Below are 14440 nucleotides of genomic sequence, written 5' to 3'. Positions count from 1 at the left end.
GGCTGTTCATCTGAATTTGACCCCAGACAGATCTTGATTCACACTCTGAAAATGTAAGATCTTCTAGAGTGTTGTAAAGAAAATGAGTCATGGGTAGTCCAGAGACTGTTTGAAAAGACTGATGGGATGTGGTAATCCACTCACTCAAAGGCAGACAGGGCAAGACCTGTAAGCAGAAGAGCTGCTTGGAAGTCATGAGTCTCTCCTCCCATATCTAGGGTCTGCTGTGTCGGCCAGAGACCTTGTGTTGCTCAGTTAACCTAGGCTGCTGATGTCTCAAGTCCTCTGGAAAGTTTTGCTTCATCAGCATCTACTTCTGCTTCTTGTAATCTTAGCACTGTTCTCTCTCTTTGGTAAGCTACTCATTATCCACTCAATCTATGGAGCTCAGATGGGAAGTGTAAACTCACCCGCCTTCTCAGCATCCATGCGTTTTAGCGCCAAGGTGAGCATGTCCCCTCGGCCTGGCCAACAGCATATTCTATTGCTTCAACCTCAGTGTCTTGTATAGGGCTAGTCACCCTAGCCAAGTTGATGTGTGCGTGCATGCCAAGTAGCTTCAGTAATGTCTGACTCTTTGCAGCCCTATGGGCCATAGCCCATCAGGTTTCTCTGTCCATGGGATTCTTCAGGCAAGAATACTGGAGAGGGTTGCCCTGTCTTTCTCCGGGGGACCTTTCTGAACCAGGGATTGAACCTGTGTCTCCTGTGGCTCCTGCATTGCAGGCAGATTCTTTACCGCTGAACCACCGAGGTCTAGAGAATCCCAAATTAGGCATTTTGTTGGAACTCTTGAGAAAGGGGCTCCCTCTGTCCATTTTGCTGAGCTGGGGACTAGGGTAGAAGCAGAAGAGGGTAGCGTCTTCAGACAAGGAAACAAATTGGAAGACAGCAAAGCCAAGAGGAGGAGCATGACTTTTTGACGACATCTTTGGAGAATCTGGCTCGAGACATATTTACCAGATACACCCACTGGGCTTTTCTGTTATATGAGTCAACAGATTTTTCATCCTGCCTGTCTTTTCTTAAGCTTCTTAATGCTGTGTTTCTGCTACTCACAGGATCCTTTAATAAGAGGTCCTTAGCGAATACTGTCTTGTATACCTTCCTGGCCTAGCCCATTAAACCTAGTCTTTCCTGTGTCCTTAGGGACAGGCTCTCCAGGCAGTGCTGATGACGAGCTCATCTGAAAAGTGAATCTGTGTTGATGAGCCAACCAGAGGGTGGTCTCAGGTAAAAGATTTACAGAGTTTAAAAATTTATTTTATTAAAGTGTAGTTGATTTACAATGTTATGTTCATTTCTTCTGTACAGCAAAGTGCTCCAGTTATATGTATATATACATTCTTTTTGTATTCTTTTACATTATAGTTTATCACAGGATATTCAATATAGTTCCTTGTGCTATCCAGTAAGACCTTGTTGTTTATCCATCCTATATATAATAGTTTGCATCTGCCAATCTCAAAGTCCCAATTCATCCCTTCCCCCACCACTCTTCCACTTGGCAACCATGAGTCTATACTTTATGTCTGTGAGTCTGTCTTGTAGATAAGTTAGTGTCATACTTTAGATTCCACATGTAAGTGATATCATATGGTATTTATCTTTCTCTTTCTGTCTTACTTCATTTAGTATGATAATCTCTAGGTCCATATATGCTGCTGCAAATGGCATTATTTCATTCTTTTTTATGGCTGAGTAATATTCATTATATATATTGACATAATCATATATACCATATCTTCTTTATCCATTAACCTGTTGATGGACCTTTAAGGTGTTTCTATGTCTTGGCTACTGTAAACAATGCTGCAATGAGCATTGGGGTGCATGTGTCTTTTTGAATTCCAGTTTTGTCTGGATATCTGCCTAGGAGTGGGATTACTGGATTATATGGTAGTTCTATTTTTAGTTTTTTGAGGGACTGCCATACTGTGTTCCATAGTGGCTGCACCAGCTTACATTCCCACCAAAGTGTTTCCATTTGGTATAATATTTCTGGAGCCAACAGCTGTTCTTTAGGTGATTGTGAAGAACATGGGGAAGGAGGACATCGGAAATGAATTATCACTGAACATACTCTATGCTCCAGGTGCTGTGTCAGGTGTTAACACATGTTACCTCATTCTTACACAAATTGTGTGCATGTGATTATCCTTGTTTCACAACTCAGAAAAGAATATCAATAACAAATAGCTCCTATGTATAGAGTGTTATATTCCCATGTTAGCTATACTTCTACTTTATTCATTACAATCACAATAACCTGCAAGGTCGAGATTACAGCCTATATATTATACATGATGAAGCCAACATTCAGAAAGGTTAAGTTCACCTTCATGCAGCTAAAAAGAGGGAAAATCTGTATCTAGACAGACCCAGTTTGGAAGCCAAGCTTGATAGAAGCAGGTCTTCATCATAGGCTTGTGAAGATATTGGGGAGATATTTTGGGCTATGGAGGTCCTCTCAGCATGGCTGACATCAAAAAGTAAGTCACAGCCAACAAGAATAGATCAAATGTCATATTGACCTGAGCTCAAGTCCTGGCATAGTGGCCAGCAGCTTTAGTTGGGACCTCTGGTCAGGTTACTTGCTTGACAAAACTGAAAGGAGTTTTCTCACTATGGTGACCTGAATGGGAAGGAAGTCCAAAAGGAAAGGGATATATATATATATATATATATATATAGCTGATTCATTTTGCTGTACAGCAGAAACTAACACAGCATTGTAAAGAAACTATATTCCAATAAAAATTAATTTAAAAAAGATCTAAAGGCATCTTTACTTGTAACTTTGTGAAAGTTATGAGAAGGAATAATTAAGAATACAGTGTAGAGCACAGCTTTTCATCCAGCCTATATATTGTAAAATAAACCCACACAGACCCTAAACATACTGGATGTTCCTTAATTTGAGCATCTAGTGTAACGAAAGTGAAAGTGAAAGTGAAGTGGCTCAGTTGTGTCCGACTCTTTGCAACCCCATGGACTATAGCCTACCACGCTCCTCTGTCCATGGGATTTTCCAGGCAAGAGTACTGGAGTAATGACTAGTTAATAAATGTGGAGCTGGCTGGGGCTTGGTGTGTCTGTTGGTGCTGTTCATATTTTCTCCTAGGTTGTGCCAGTCCTGGGAGTTCTGCTGGTCTGTGCTAATGTCCTGTGGTGACTTGTGTCTCACATGGATTCATGCCAGCGCCCCTCAGACATGCACCTTCTTTCTGAATCAAAATCAAGGTTTAAGGTACAAAGAGTTCTCTGGCTTCTAGAATGCAGACCTTTGGAGCTCAGTCTTTAAGGTTGATCAATTGCATTTCAGTTGTGCCATTTACTCCTGTTCCAGCGGTTACATTAATCAAATAAGGAGGCCTTCAGACTGGCGCCAACATCTTGACAGCCTGTGTAAGCCAACCAAGACCTGAGCCCGTAAGTACCTCCTGGTTACAAAACTGAAACACTAGGGACAGTCAGTCGCAAAGCACCAACCAGACTTTATGCTATAGCCAATCAAATAGTCTCCTTTCTTTGCTTTTGCACCTTCTTGGTGTAAGTCTTTCCTTAGGCTCTTGTCTGCCAAGCATTTAACCACTTTTGGTTTGGTGCTGCCCAAATAAAAGAGATTTTTGCTCAAATGAGGGGCTTCCCCAGTGGCACTAGTGGTAAAGAACCTGGCCTGCCAATGCAGGAGACATAAGAGAGGCAAGTTCAATCCCTGGGTCAGGAAGATCCCCTGGAGGAGGGTATGGCAACCCATTCCAGTATTCTTGCCTGGAGAATCCCATGGACGGAGGAACCTTGCAAGCCCATAGGGGTTGCAGAGCGTCAGATACGACTGAAGCATCTTAGCATGCATGCACACTCAAATACTCTTAAAATTTAAATATGCCTCAGTTTATCTTTCACATCACCCATGGCTGTGATGCTGTTTTGGTTGACAATGGCTCCCACACACACCCAGGCCCTCATCCCTGAAACCCGTGGATGTTACCTTTCGACTCTGCAGATATGATTAAGGATTTCAAGATGGAGAGATGATCCTGGATTATCCTGTGGGCCCAATGTAATTACAAGGTCCTTCTAAGAGGAATGATCAGGAGGCTCAGAGTCAGCAGAAGAAAATAAGATCATAGACGCAAGATGTTGGAGTGATGCAGGGAGGGGGTGATGAACCAAGGAGCGTGGCTGCTTCAAGAAGCAGAAAATGGCAGAGACTCTCCTCCTGATCCTCCAGAAGCAATCAACTCTGCCAGCACCTTGGCTTTAGGCCAGTGAGAGTGATTTTGGACTTCTTTAGCACTATAATATGGGGCTTCCCAGGTGGTGCTAGTGGTAAAGAGCCCGCCTGCAAATGCAGGAAATATGAGATACGGGTTCGATCCCTGGATCAGGAAGACCCTCTCCAGTATTCTTGCCTGAAAAATCCCATGGACAGAAGAGCCTTGTGTATTATAGTCCATGGGGTCGCAAAGAGTTGGACATAACTGAAGTGACTTAGCATGCACGTATGCAGCACTATAAGATAACAAATTTGTGTTCACTTAAGCAACTAAATTGGTGGTAATTTGTTACAGTGGCTATGCTCCATACTAGTATATATAAAAATAGATAACTAACAAGAACCTGTTGTATAAAACAGGGATATCTACTCAATACTCTGTCGTGATCTATATGGGAAAAGAATATATAAAAAAGAGTGGGTATATGTACATGTATAACTGAATCACTTTGTTGTACAGTAGAAACTAATACAATACTGTAAATCAACACTCCAATAAAAATTTTTTTAAATGTGGGCTTCTCTGGTGGTTCAGTGCTTAAGAATCCACCTTGCAATGCAGGGGACCTGGTTTGATCCCTGGTCTGGGAAGATACCATGGGGCAAGTGGGCCTGTGTACCACAGCTACTGAGCCCGTGTTCTGGAGCCCTTGGGCTGCAGCTACTGAAGAGTGGGTGCCCTAGAGCCTGTGCTCCACTACAAGAGAAGCCACCGCAATGAGAAGGCACTCTGCAACTAGAGAGAAGCGCCCCCTTGCTGCCACTAGAGAGAACCTGTGCAGGGCAACGAAGACCCAGCACAGCCAAAAATAAACAGATAAATATTTTAAAAACAAACAAAATTTTAAAACTGTTTGGGGAAGTCTAGTTTGTGGGCGTTATCAAGGGAGAGCCCTTCTCGGTGGATCAGGGATGGGGCTCCTCCCCACCTGTGGTGGCCCCCAAAGGCCCTCAGAAACCCACCGTGGTTCCTCTAGGGACAGGCCTGGTGTGTCAACCCTGTACCATAGCAGGGCATGTCTCCTTGCTGATACTGGCTTTGGGATCTTTCTCATCAAGCCCGATGGGGCTGAATAAACAGTCAGTGATGGGGGCCTCTGGGCTTCCCCTCTATGTGCTTCAGGCCAAGCACTCCCTGTCTGTTCCAGAGACTGTGCTTAAACTGGGTACAATACCATTGATTAGGATTGATTTTTCTAAATTACAATTACAGTTTGGTTTTGTTTCTTGAAAATTACACTCTGGTCCCCTTGATTGGAGTTTTGAATATTCCCAATCTTTTTAGTCACACATTTACAGTCTCTGGGTTTCTTTCCACAGATGGCTGAACTCATGCATTATGTATGGGTTTCACAGGTGGTGTCTCAGAGGGCAAGTCTATTCTTGAATGTTTGCTGGGTCCTATGGTCACTCCCATGTTTTATACACATGTGTGGTTCTGTCTCTCCCTGGAGTGGGGCTGTCTACTCTCCTCACAGGAAACTGACCTGTGAAGCACAATCAGGGTGTCTGTGAGGGAGTCAGGATGTGTATTCATTTTCTTCCCCAAATTCCTGAACAGGGAAGGGACTGAAGTGTTGAAATTGGATCAGAACTCTCAAAAGCATAAAAATTCAGCTTCAAAACTTGAGAAACTCAAGTTGTGGTTCTCTGTGTTCTGCAGCAGTGCTAAATCCTCCTGTTTCTGAGCTATCTAGAACAGAGAAACACATGGAACACTCGGGAACAGCTCAACTGGTGAAGGCACTCAGTCCCAGCATCCCTCTCCTCTGTGTGGCTATGTTAACTCAACTTTGCTTGGCTACATGCTAAATTGCTTCAGTCGTGTCCAACTCTCTGTGACCCCATGGTCTGCAGCCCACCAGGCTCCTCTGTCCATGGGATTCTCCAGGCAAGAACACTGGAGTGGGTTGCCATGCCCTCTTCAAGTGGACCCAGGCTCTCTTATGTCTCCTATGTCTCCTGTATTGGCACACGGGTTCTTTACCACTAGCACCACCTGGGAAGCCCTTGCTTAGCTGAGCAAGAAGATTTCTTGCTCATCTTCAATCAACTGAGATTTCAGGTGTGGTTGGGTATGGCTTCTTGTAATTGTGTTTAATTAACATTTACTATGTTGAAACAACAGCACCCCCCCATACCCTCAATGACTCTGACATCCTTCAGGGGTGGGTCCTATCAGAGCTTTGGGTTTTCCTCTCCCCTGTTTTTTCTCCCGTCACCACCGGCTCTGCCCTCACCTGGCTCAGAATTCCTGGGAAAGGCAGAAGGGGAGGAGTCTGCCTAATCACGCACTCTCTGTCCTCCACCCCACCCCTGTCAACGCTTTAGTCACAGCCCATCAGGTTCGAACGATGGTCCTGTCTCCCAGGGCATCAGTGTTTGTTCAGAGACCCTCAGGGGTCCAGCCCCCTCTCCAGAGAGGGCTCGTTCTCTTCTTCGGCAGCTGTGCTACCTGCCTTCCTCGCTTGAACTTGACCTCCTAATGCTTCCCTCCAGAGGATCAGAACACTGTGGGAGATGCATCAATGGGCTAATTACATGTGCTGGAGAAAAGTTCACCCCTCAGAGCAGGAGCTCTTTTGAGGTGAGAGCCACCATAAGTGCTTATGAAATGCTGACGCCTCGAGAGAGAAAGCTCACCATTCCCTTGTCATTTCCAGGCCGCGGGGGAAGGCCAAGTCTAGTGGGTGTTGGAGGCAGGAGCTGTCATTGGAACAAGTGTGATGGCCAGAGGTCATCTCAATTGAGCTGTTAAATGGAGTTGTGTGTGTGTGTGTTTTCTTTTTAATGTGGATGGGTCACTGTTTTTATGGCTGTACTTATTTCATCTTTCTTATAACTAGCTTGGCTTATTGGCACCGCTGGGTATTGTGGACTGAAAATTATTGGGAATAACTTTTTTTCCCTTCAAATGGAAAGCCTCTCCTACTTCTTCTGGGCCTATCTGTCAAAAGTACTTAGTATAACCTGACTGGTAGGTGAGTGGTAGGTAGGTGGTAGGTGAGTGACTGAATTGGGTTTATTTTCAGCTTCTTGGCATGTATTTTTTAGTATTCGACAACCTATAAGCCATTTGATATGTCTATGGACCACCATTTTCATAGAAAAAAGGGGTAACACAGTTTTTTTTTAAAAGGAAAGTGAAAATGCATTTGAAATGCGAAACAATAGTTTTGTCTCGGCAAGAGACATGATATAGTCTACCATCCATCACTAATGTATGTCCATATCCATATACAGACATGTATAATGTATCTATTCAGTGGGGGAGAGTTTGGGGCACAAATGAAATCCCCTGTAATCTACTGCTTTTGGGTTTGTATTTCTCCTAAATTTGAAAACCCTTACTCATAATTATGTGTTTGGTAATGGAGGGACGTGTAGGGTGACTCTGTCAGATAGTTCTGAATATCTGAAAAGGAAGGACAAGAACCTCAAGTTACAGGGCTTTTTCTCATTATCGTCTTGGTGCCCATCAGCCCGCTTGTCAATTAGTCCTACTGTGAAAACAGGGATGTTTCAACAAGGAGGATGATGGGGAATGGATTCCTCATGTATTCTTTGGTTTTATTTGTCAGTTTTCTTCACATTCTTTTGTAATTTTCAGATAGGGTTTTTAATATGTCTATTAATAAGCCATATGTTTCTATCAGAAGGCTAGAGAAATTGTTTAGACAAATAGTTACTTGCAGGGATGGAGTTGTCCTCACAACTGTTTGTTTCTTAAAAATCTGATGTTTCATTTCCAATATTAAGAATTATGGCATTTCAGCTCTGAAGTGATAGCTTCAGGATGTTCAAGACATGGAAGGTGCACCTGTGATAATACCTTGAGCAACACAGTTGAAATGATTAGTTATAGAAAACGTTTCTACTGGAATCCAGAGTCATAAAGTGAAAAAAATCATATCAACCGTTAAAAAAAAAAAGCAAAACTATGTGAGCTCCTTTCTCCTTGACAGAGTGTTTTGATGAGTCAGAGTATTTACTGTTCATGCTTAACATGTCACACCGAGAAACTCTATACTTGGTGGCCACAATTTTGATATGTAACTTTTTTGTTAAATCAATATTATGGCTTACAATACCATCTACATGTCAGTGATTCTCATGAAAAGAAAATTCCAGGTCTAGCCTGCTGGTCCCAGAGAAGGATGGGAGGTACAGCAGGCTAGACCAGTGGGGCCACCCCAGCTGGATCCAATCTGGATTAACAGATCTCCCCAACAATGACTCATGACACATGAGCTAAATAAATGCATACCGTTTGTATAGCTGAGATTTTTGAACTTGTTTGTTATGCAGCAACAGCTGACCAAAATACCTTATTTGTGTCATTACCTCCCTAAAGTCTGTTTTCAACACAGCGGATGGAATGGTCATTTTAGCAGCCAGATTTTGCCAGTTATGTGTTGCCCTGCCATTGGTTCTCATTTCACTAAGGGTCAACCAGAAATTTTTATAGGAACACATATGAACTACTTCTTCTCCCTACTCATCTCCTCCCTGACTTTGACTTCCATAAGCCTCCTCACTAGCTCTCCTCTAGCTACACATACTTCACCGCTGTCCTTGAACATTCTAAACAAGTCTAGAACTCTCTTCCTTCAGGTATCTCTCCATGGTCTTTGCTCAAATGCCAGCTTCTCAGAGAGGCTGACTCTGATCATCCTATTTAAAACCCCAACTTCCATGCTCCTCCTCATCCTTTTCTTAAAAATTTTATTTATTTATTTGGCTGTGCCGGGTCTTAGTTGCAGGACTCAGGATCTTCGATCTTCGTTGTGGCACACAAGATCCTTACTTGCGGCACGGGGGATCCAGTTTCCTGACCAGGGATCAAACCTGGACCCCCTGCATTGGGAGCGTGGAGTCTTAGCCACTGGGCCATCAGGGAAGCCCCCTTGTGTTCTTGACCTCCCTTGCACTGCTCTATTTCGTCCCCATAATGATGCTATCCTTGGTCATCTTCCAGTCACTGTTAAAATGTGTCTTTTTCTGCTAGAAGGTAAGCTTTAGTAGGATAGGAAACTTTGCTTTGTTTGCTCAGGATCCTATGCACCTGCGACAGTGCCTGACATAGTGTAGGTACTCATTAAATATTTGTAGAATAAATGTTGGTGACTATCGAGTTTCTCTCTGAATGATGCAGTGTGCATATGCACATTTCTATTTGCCCGGCAAAGGCCTCCCTGGCCACATAGCTGTTTTGTCAGCATGACTCAAGCACATCTTTCTTGGTCTACCTCACCAGGAACAAAATAATCATTTCAAAATTGAGTCTTTTCTGTAGCAAAGGTTTTTAGTAACAAAGAGAATAAAAACGTACAGGGCATTTAAAAAAAAAACAAACTTTATTTCACATAAGCATAGAGCTGATTCATATTCTTTTCATTGGTGGTATTGCCCAACTGAAGATGCCCACTTACAAACTCAAAGATCATGTAGGCTTTTCACCTCAAGAATCATATCCTGATGTTTACTCTTGTTTTCCCTCTAAGCAGAGTATTTATAATTAAACTGGTTTAATACACATTTTGGTGAAAGTATAGTTTGATCCATTTTTTGCTGTGTGGGGCATACAACTTTGAATCGTGATTCTATGGCTGATAACTCTAACTCTTCTTCAGCTTTGGGCCACATTTGTTAATTGTGCATTCCAGTACACATTTAGTACATTGTGTACAAAAAATTGTGCATTCCAGTACACATTTTGTGTTGAAATGTATTATTTTGTATATTTGTTTTTAAAAAAGATAGAAGGGTTTTACCATAGAAGGCAAAAGGAGTTTCCCTCTGTGCTCTGAAGTAAAGGTAAAGCTTTATGCTCTCCTCTGACAAATTTTGTAAAAGATGATGTCTTCTGAGGGAAGGGTGACCTGATAGCTGAATTTCAGATGCTTTCTCTTTGTGCTGCTTACTTGCAGTTGTCATCTGATGGGTTCACCTGCCTGGTTAGCTGCTGGAACCACAGAACCAAGCTCTCATTTGAGTCTTGTTTGCTATATATATATATATATATATATATATATAACATTTTGAATCACAGTATTTACATAACTATTTCTATCCTTATTTTTATGCTCCAATGAACTACTTTGGAGTCCTCGATCCATTTTTGGGAATATGGTGACACAGTATGATGAAAAAAATGCATATATGACAAACATAGCCATTTTTCCCACATGAGAAAAGATGTTAGTCAAGTTGAGCTGTGCCCTCCAAACTGAGGGTTAGATGATTGAAAAGTGACGTGAGGAGTAACTAGGGGGAAAAAAGCAATAACACCCTTACCAGACATGGACAAACTTGAAAAATAGAATGATTTTTGTGAAAATCATAGTTAATATCACAGTTCATATAAATCAGATCATTCTGTCACTTTATTTCTGAAAATTGCCAAACTGCTTGAACACCTTTTGACAGATAAAGACTGCCTGTTAACTGAGTCCCAAGCCTGAGAAACACTGCTTCGGCCCCCAGCTACTCAAAGTGTGGTCCAGGGACTGGCAGATTAGCATCAACCAGGAGCTGGCTGGAGATGTAGAAACTCAGGTCCCATCTGAGACCTTCGGAATCTGAATCTGCATTTAACCAAGTCCTCAGGACATTCCCTTGTAGCCCAGTTGGTAAAGAATATGCCTGCAATGCAGGAGACCTGGGTTTGATTCCTGGGTCAGGAAGATCCCCCTGGAGAAGGAAATCCACTCCAATATTCTTGCCTGGAGAATCCCATGGACAGAAGAACCTGGAGGGCTACAGCCCATGGGGTCGCAAGAGTTGGACAGAACTTAGTGACTAAACCACCACCATCAGGGCATTCAAATGTACATGAAAGTTTGAGAGGTGATGTTCTGGACACCTCTTCCTAAGATGGATGTCAGGAGGGTGTTCTTCCTCTCCTAATAAAGAACAGCAGCCTTGCAGGCCTTTAAGGGTGGCAGCCACACCAGCTGAATAGGAAATGGGGGGACAGAATGAGCCGCCCCAGAAGGTGCCACTTTGCCATGTGGATTATTTTCAGCTAAAGACAATGGGGGCCCAGCAGACTCAGGAAGGGTCTTCCCAGGTGGCACTAGTGGTAAAGAACCCACCTGCCAATGCAGGAGACATAAGAGATGCAGTTTTAAAGCCTGGGTTGGAAAGATCCCATGGAGGAGGAAATGGCAACCCACTCCAATATTCTTGCCTGGAGAATCCCAAGGACAGAGGAGCCTGGCGGGCTACAGTCCATGGGGTCCCACCAATTTAGACACGACTGAAGCGACTTACCATGCATGCACACAGACTCAGGAAGAGCTTTTTACCTCCCCTTTAACTGCTTAAAAGAATTTAGATAGAGGCCTGTACCAGGAAGAGAGCTATTAGCAGAGAGGAATTTTATATCCAAAAGACTCATCTGCATGGTGTGGCAAAACATTTGTTCCCAAACCTTGATTCTTCCCATCTTCCTGAGAATTATCTTCTTCCCCCATTGAAGCCCAGGTCCCTCCTCCCTCCTCCTTAGCTCAGGAAGGTGTTTAAACCTCAATTACCTGACTGCTGGGAATCTCATATTTTTACAAGGCTCCCACTGTACAAAATTTGTTTTTCTCCTGTGTATCTGTCTTATGTCACTTTAATTATTAGATCAGCCAGAGAGCCTAGCAGGGAAGGAAGGAAGCGTTTGCTATGCTGACTGAATAGAGTCATCTCTTCACTTCTAGCTGGCACAGATTGTGGGGGACAGTGAGGGCCAGGTTGGCTCTTGGTCAAGGTTTTACCAGCAAAAGGATGCACTTGGGGACCAAGGCCAGCTTGGATGCAGCTCGTATCTTTGGACCCAGTGTTATGAAAAGGAGACAATTTGAAATGATTTGGTGGATGACGTTGCACGGTCACGGAGGCTTGAAGGGAGCAGTTATTTTTTTCTTTCTTTTGTTCAGGCAGCAGCTGTGACTCCCAAATGTGTTGCCTGCTAGGGATTTAGAACTTGATGATTCACAGGTTTTGTGAGTTGGTGCTTTTCTAACTGGACAGTGGTCTTGGCTATGCGTGTAGTTATAGCCCGGGTTCAGAATTAGACACAAAATGAGAGCAGTACCCCACCACCTCTCAATTGCCTCTCAGCTAGCGTGTGCTTCCTTGTTACCCCAGTACATGGGATGCCATGGATGGGTCCATGCCCCCTGCTGTCACATCTCGCCCTGCTCTTCCCTTTCCCTAGATGGTCTCCCCCACACTGCCAGCTTTTACTGCCCATCTCAACCACCACTTCCCCTTTGATGATTTTCTGCAACTGGATGACATCTCTAACCACTTCCAAAGTCCCGTTCATCTAGTGGTTTGCAACCTTGGCTGCACATCAGAATCATCTGGGAAGATTTAAGACATCCTGATGTTCAGGCTACGGCCCAGACCAGTCAAGTCAGGATCCAGTGGGTGGATCCAGGCATTAGGAGTTTGTAAAGCTCTCCTGGTCCATCCGGTGTCCAACCAGTACCATAATTCTTGTTTGGGACTTCCCTGGTGGTCCAGTGATTAAGAATCTGCCTGCCCATGCAGGGGACATGGGTTCCATTCCTGGTCTAGGAAGATCCCACATGCTGAGGAGCAGCTAAACCCCTGCTCCACAACTACTGAGTTTGTACTCTAGAGTCCTCCAGCTGTGACTACTGAGCCCACGTGCTGCCTAGAGCCTGTGTTCTGCAACAAGAGAAGCCCTCACTCAACACAACTAGGAAAAGCCCATGCATAGCACTGAAGACCCACTGCAGCCAAAAATAAATAAACAAACTTAAAATAAAACCACTAAAAATATACTTGTCTGATCACTGTAAACTCCATGAAGCTGAGATACATCTGTTTGGTTTTCTACCCCGGATGTCGGGACATCAAGGGTTCTTAGTGTCTATTGACAGTCTTGTGCTAAGTCAGCCTACAGTCCAGTATAATTGGGGAAGAAGTCAGGATCTTTGAAACTATAGGGTCCTGGGTTCAAAACTCCCCTCTGCCATGAGTCAACTACATGATCTAAGGCCAGGACTTAACATTCCTGTTTCCCAGGTCCATGCACATCAAGTGGGGTTTAAATGTGATGCTCCCAGAGTGGTTGTAGGTTGAGATGAGATATTGTATATGGAAAAGTGAGGCCTATAGCAAAAGATCAACTAATATTTGTTTCCTTTTCTTCCTTTTGACACTTTTCCTTTTTCCCTCTAGGCATGATGCCAGGTACAACCAACCCAGGACTGAATTCAGTTCAGTTCTGATAAATCAGCACTCCTGAATGCTGGCCATCTGCAAGATGGTGAGTGGACAGCAGGGTTTCAGGGAGGGTGGCCTGGTAACTCTGGTTAACCGAGGGTTCCCTGGAGACGTTCAGTTGCTGAAGGGTGAGTTCCACAGTATGACTGCATTGCTTAGGCCACATCTTGAGGTTGGGGGCATTCAAATTGGTCTCTTGCACTTGGTCCTTGCTGAGCTGTTTGCCTCCCACTGATGAGTTCCCAGGGGAGAGGGGGCAGAGAGGAGGATGCTGACATGCAGAGACACTGACCCCTGTATGGCCCAGTTCCCTCCTTTACCTCCAGTCTGACTTGTTGGAGCTTCTCTTTCCTCCTCACTCTTTGCTAAAACAAATCAATCTGCATGATGGGGTGATGCAATGGGCCAAGATGTCTTTGAATTAATGTGCTTTCTGGGACTCACCATTGCTTATCTGTCCCATCTTTACTGATCCCATTAATGATGCTGACACTGGCAATTCCTAACTTTGATTATCAGCCGTATATTGTAAGTATCTGATAAATGTTTGTTAAACTGAATGAATGACAGGTTGATGGCCAATATTTGGGAAGCATACAGAAGCTTCCACAGGTAGGCGTCTTACTCCTGGCAACCTCCTCCACACCAAGCCTGCTGCCTGCTCTGAAGGACAAACACACTTGAAGACTTCTTGGCTAATCACACAAGTACTTTGAGATTGTACTTCAGGACCATGCTATAAACATCAGCTATCCTTGAACTGTGCTATGTATGGAGAAGGGGTAAGAAATTGGGGCAACATCATGCGTAAATCAGAATATTGTATGGTTTCTTATAAGAAACAAATATCTGAAGTGCTCCTTTCAAAAACATTTGAATTGATCAGGTAATCTATCTGTTTCATTTATT

General features: G+C 43.6%; 1 long non-coding RNA gene across 1 annotated transcript; it reads left to right on the top strand.

The window, feature by feature from the left end:
* The first annotated feature begins 375 nt into the window (after positions 1-375).
* On the top strand, positions 376-14440 carry LOC129644080 (uncharacterized). The gene is made up of 5 exons (XR_008710731.1): positions 376-445; positions 1150-1233; positions 3326-3432; positions 13487-13574; positions 14102-14440. It is a non-coding gene; the product is annotated as an uncharacterized LOC129644080 (long non-coding RNA).

Source organism: Bubalus kerabau, chromosome 2 (genome assembly GCF_029407905.1).
Source record: "Bubalus kerabau isolate K-KA32 ecotype Philippines breed swamp buffalo chromosome 2, PCC_UOA_SB_1v2, whole genome shotgun sequence".
NCBI lineage: Eukaryota > Metazoa > Chordata > Mammalia > Artiodactyla > Bovidae > Bubalus > Bubalus kerabau.
Note: the sequence above shows the minus strand (reverse complement) of the source record. Positions and strands in the feature narration are given on the sequence as shown.